Genomic DNA, 5,000 nt, shown 5'->3' with positions numbered 1-5,000 from the left:
GCACGTAAAAAACCCGCATAGATCAAAGTTTTAGTTTCAGGTCATAGTCAGGGTTATTTCTGGGTGGTATTCACCCCTTCCAGACTGAATACCGCTTGAAAATCATTCCGAAAGGATTAATTTACGGGCGTCAATTTCATTACCTGGTCCCTACGAACAAAATACCGGTTTCAAAATGGTTGCACATGTTCCTGTATAATATTAATTCGACAGTGTAAAAGTTAGCAATGATTGTAAAGGTAGTTAGATCTCTAGCTGCCAATAACCGTCTTATTAAAGTGATACAATGTAGTGTCATTTGTTAACGCTCCGTGAAGCGGAAATTTACAGCTCTTACCATTGGGAATTGCATCAATTCCGGTTCCGATTCCATTCATTCAGTTCAAAAACTTCCTCGCACAAAAGAAGGCTTGATTCAAATCTGTGAATGAGTCTACATTTCGTTCCAGGAGCATGATTTCAATAATTGAAAGAGTAGAAATTACCAGGAAGCTAGCAGCCATATTGTAGTGACAGCGATATTTGGTCCGCGGTACATGTTGCAGAAAGTGCTCTTTGATTGGCTCAAGAGGGGGGTGTGACGGGGGTGGGGAACCCGCAGAATGTAAACATCGCGGAAAATACCCTTTTTAAATTTTTCAAGCAATGAAGACATTCTTGGTAGTCTCAACACTTCTAGACTGCTTTTACATCGAGTTACACGAGGGGCACCCAACGACAATTTTCGGAAAAATATCTGTTCGGAAGACGATTTGAGGTCTAGAATTTTCGGAACATTTGTTGTAAAATTTCTTGCTTGCCTGCCTCTTAGGATTTTCGAACATCTAAAAAATGGTAAAATTGCCCATTTTCAACGGATTTTTACCCTAAAACGGTCACCTAGAATTTTCGGGAGGCTTTTTTCTGGCTGAAATTTTTAAACAGGTAAGTTTTGATCCCTAAAATTTTCGGATCACTAGACTTTCAGCTAGGAAATCCGAACAGATGAAAAATTTATAGGGGATAAATATATGCCCATATCCACCGTTTAAATACTAAAACACGTTTAACAATGCTATGTTTAAGTGGTTTTGAACTATATTCTCGTTGGGTGCCCCTGTTACACAGAAATTTTTCACTTTCTACGAGTTTACCGTTACAATAAACGGTACCTTTTTCATGATCACCAACAACAATGTATTTTATTTAAGATCCATAAGCTTACAATATTTTATGCCCTGCAAGTAGCCATAGTGCTAATCTAGGCAGAACAAACATTATAAATAAAGGCGTTATTAAATTACATATTAAGAAAAAAGGAAAAGCAAAAAAGAAAAACCCCTCACACAAACTCAAGCATAGGGGTTTTGTTATTAGAAAAAATAGACTAAAATTACAATGGTTCATTTTCTAGGTTGTAGAGAAATAGAGAAACACTCCTTGGCAGATAATCGCGTTTTATAGTGATGTTTTGTGCTGAGTTTCACAAACTTATTGAGGGGACTTTTGGAGCTGTCTTAGCGTGGACGTCATACAAGAAATAGCTTGGTTGTTGAAAGAAAAAAGACTGTAAAGGAAGACTGTCAGGAATTTTCCGATTTCCCTTTGTAACTCATTTTATGTCAGTTTCTTTGCGTAAATCACGCTCGAGATTCGACTTTTTAGTTTGAAATGCAATAATTCCGCTAATACGAGACATATGCAAATTTCCTCACACCCTTTTTTAGGTCTTTTATCTGTCAATCAGATACAATAAAAAGGAAGTGAATATTTAACAACGCGAAAGGGCTGGAGCTTCAGCAGTAAACTCGATACCTCTGAGTTTGAGAGCAAAAAACTTGAGCGCCTTTTGAAATTGGATGAAATAAAATCTTTTCATAAGGTAATTTAGTATTTTAGCTTTAATTTGATATATAACTTGCCTTTGTAGCCTTTGGCACCTCGTTTTCCTTTACCGAGACCTTAAATAAGGACTAACAAGTGCATGATATAAATTCAGAAGAAGCCGTGGAATGCCTTCAAACCATGGTAATAATTAAATTTTTCAACTGTCCAAAACAAATTCCACGCAACCTTATTCCAATGATTCTACAAACAAAAGTTTCCGTAGCAGACATAACTGAAAAATGTCGCAGACATTACATTTTGGGAAACACATTTGTTATCATTCACTTTTCTTATCAGTGTTGCTGACTGTGGCTATGTCAATTTTTCCTGTAGTTACTTGTCTAAACATGAAGCTGTGAAATGATCATTTACTTTATTTATGTTCTATTAGAATATTATATAATCTCCTGCTGACCTAGTGTGAAGCAATACCAGTCAGATTTTTTTTCTGCTATAATGAATCCTTAAAATAATTTCCAAATTAATTTCGTCACATCTCAAGTAAATGTTGTGAGGAAAAAAACCCTTTCAGTAGTGAGGAGATTATATTTTTTTCCCAAAACTGATTTAGCTACTAAAATTATCATTTTTTGTCATTCAGTCTGACTTAAAGACAGATAAAATGTAAATTTGCACTAAAATTTCACATAGTTCACGACATATTACATCACAAATTGTACTTAAAAAATAATACTCATTGTTGTTTTGGTGGTTGTCAAATTCGCCCTTTATCCCTGATCCATCCTTGATCGATGCACTTGACAGCTAGAGCACAACTCACAACAACAGCAGCGGCAGTCGCATCTAACCCTGTGGCAACTGAAGAAAAGAGAGAATTTTGCTTATTTGTTGACACAGATTTAAACTATGAAAGTTGCTAAGACCTGAATCTGAAGCTACACACTGAATTCCTACACTTTTCGAGCATATAACAACTAATCCAATTGATTATAAATTTCCTGAAATGTTGCGTACACACGGCTCCAAATGACCAATTAATGTTAAGGGTTGATTTGATAATTATTCACGGAGTTAAAATTTTCTAATGGCCGTCATTTCTTTACCGCAGGTCAAGAGCGAACGGCGGACTGTTGTGTTGGTAGCCCCATGAACCTAGGACCCCTGCGCGCGTAATGTACTGTCATGAACATGGTTGTATACTCACTCACCTATGTAACTTCCAACATCAAGAACAGCAATGACTATAGCAATCTGATCAACTTCATTTGAACCAGGCTAAAGTGGATGTGAGCTGTGAGAGGATCAACAAAAGTAATTATTAAGTTAACATAAGGTAACTTGACCACAAAGTCACCCTCTTGAGCGTGATACCTTACAAAGATCCTCACAAGATATTCTACGTTGTCAAGGAAAAACACATTCATGAAGGAAATGCCTAGTTCTAAGACTAACACAAATTGTGGTCAATAAATTGCTACAGAATTAGAGAGGTCCTAACATTTCTTGAGAGCACCAGCCCAAATCCTCATGTGGCTGTGACTGGTTCAATTTTGTCCTTGGTATAAATTTAATTTTCCTTTGTTCTAAGCTCATTATCAGAGATGTACCCAAATACCACCAAAACAACAACAATTTCTTATGTTGAGCCTACTGATATGAAAACAATGTTTATTTAAGGGTCAACTTCCTATATTTCTTCTTGCAAATCATAATTTTAGTCTTCTTTGGATTCAGCGATGAAAGCCAATGTGCACAATACTCTGAAAGGATGGAGAGAGCATTTTCTAGTCCTTGATCTGACTGGGACATCAAAACTAAATCATCTGCATATAGTAGACAGCTTAGATGGGATCTATTATTTGGTAGAACTATGTGATCTGTGTCCCCTTGGTCAAGTAGAAAGGAAAATACAAAGGAGTACCAAAATAAAAACCAAGGATAAAATGGAACCACAACAGCAGATAAGCATGCGATCCACTGCAGTAAGTTAAGGCTGGTGCTCCAAAAGGTGATGGAGGCTCAATTTCACATGATATACAAGAAATGTGAAAGAAGGAAATAAGATAGTACAGCAATAATTAAATCAATGCACCCTCTCATACGTACCATGGTGAAGAAAACTGTACAGCTCTGTGTACGGTTGCTTTGAGCAAACACCTCGACACAAGTCAGATTAGTTGACAGCACCCTTAAATGAAATGGCAATGCGATATATTTACTTTTTTGCCGCATGAAACACTTTAGTCGTAAAGGATATACAGGTGAAATTTGGTTTTAAGCCCTATGATTTCAAATCTCATGGATAACAATTTTTTGGGTTGCGTGAAAATTCATGGGAAACCACTTTTATTTCTTTTAATGAACAGAAGGGCAATTCCATGCAAGACAATGACATTTTGAATTTTTTCAAATAAAATTTTGCACAATGAAACTTAACCAACAGAAAGCTGAAACAATGGGCTGTTTGAAATTACTGAGATCTTGTTCATCTTGTCCATGTGCCTAATGTGAGAAGGCATGAAATACAGAGAATTTGAATCTTGGAATTTTTGGAAGGAAATTTTAAAGTTTTAACATCTAAGAAAACATACAGTTAACATAAAAGTATGTGTGTATTATAATCTGTGCCTTACACTATCATTAGGCTATAAAATATTATCCGGCTACTGGCACTTTCCTAAGAAAATTGACATTGAATTTTTGTTGCGGACATTACGTAAGGTCAATTCAAGTGTCAAAAACTCCAGACTCCTCTTCCACCCATTTAAAGAAGTAAACTCAGTTGAAATGTTGGCTATATGTATTGTTTTTTCATCAAGAGACGCGGGCCTCATCGTCATCTACAAGACCACCTCCGAAATGTTTTTTAAACTATAATTGGAGTGATTTATTAAATATTATTTATTTATCATTATCATTATCATTATTGAGATTTTCAACAACACAAAATTTCTGCTGACAATGTCAATAGGCAGTCGAGAGAAGAGGTAGTGAGAAGTAATGGAATGATCTTTTTGAGGAAAGTTGAACAAATGCTCTCAAGTTGTACCACGAGAGACAAATGGGAAGTTGCAACTTTGACGGGCTGTCGTTCGTAGACCACTGGCCGGTTGGAGACGGCAAACTGTTGAGGTCGAGGCCGCAGGTTCCTTAAGTCCTTTCGCGCGTCGCAA

The 5,000-nt window shown here is 36.5% G+C and overlaps 1 protein-coding gene and 1 long non-coding RNA gene across 2 annotated transcripts in view; one reads left to right on the top strand and one right to left on the bottom strand.

The window, feature by feature from the left end:
* The window catches only part of LOC140929912 (uncharacterized), a 6,373-nt gene extending 6,111 nt beyond the window's left edge, over positions 1–262 (top strand). Inside the window, exon 4 of the mRNA XM_073379602.1 lies at positions 1–262. This exon is cut by the window's left edge and continues 1,484 nt beyond it. The gene's annotated coding sequence lies outside the window, so the exon portion shown is untranslated.
* Positions 263–1,152: 890 nt separating this feature from the next.
* Positions 1,153–5,000, bottom strand: part of LOC140930375 (uncharacterized) — a 6,913-nt gene continuing 3,065 nt past the window's right edge. The window contains exons 2-4 of the long non-coding RNA XR_012164848.1: positions 3,934–4,015; positions 3,036–3,118; positions 1,153–2,685 (exon numbers count right to left, since the gene is read on the bottom strand). This is a non-coding gene — a long non-coding RNA (uncharacterized lncRNA). The remainder of the gene's footprint in view (positions 2,686–3,035; positions 3,119–3,933; positions 4,016–5,000) is intronic.

The sequence above is a fragment of the Porites lutea genome, chromosome 3 (assembly GCF_958299795.1).
Source record: "Porites lutea chromosome 3, jaPorLute2.1, whole genome shotgun sequence".
NCBI lineage: Eukaryota > Metazoa > Cnidaria > Anthozoa > Scleractinia > Poritidae > Porites > Porites lutea.
Note: the sequence above shows the minus strand (reverse complement) of the source record. Positions and strands in the feature narration are given on the sequence as shown.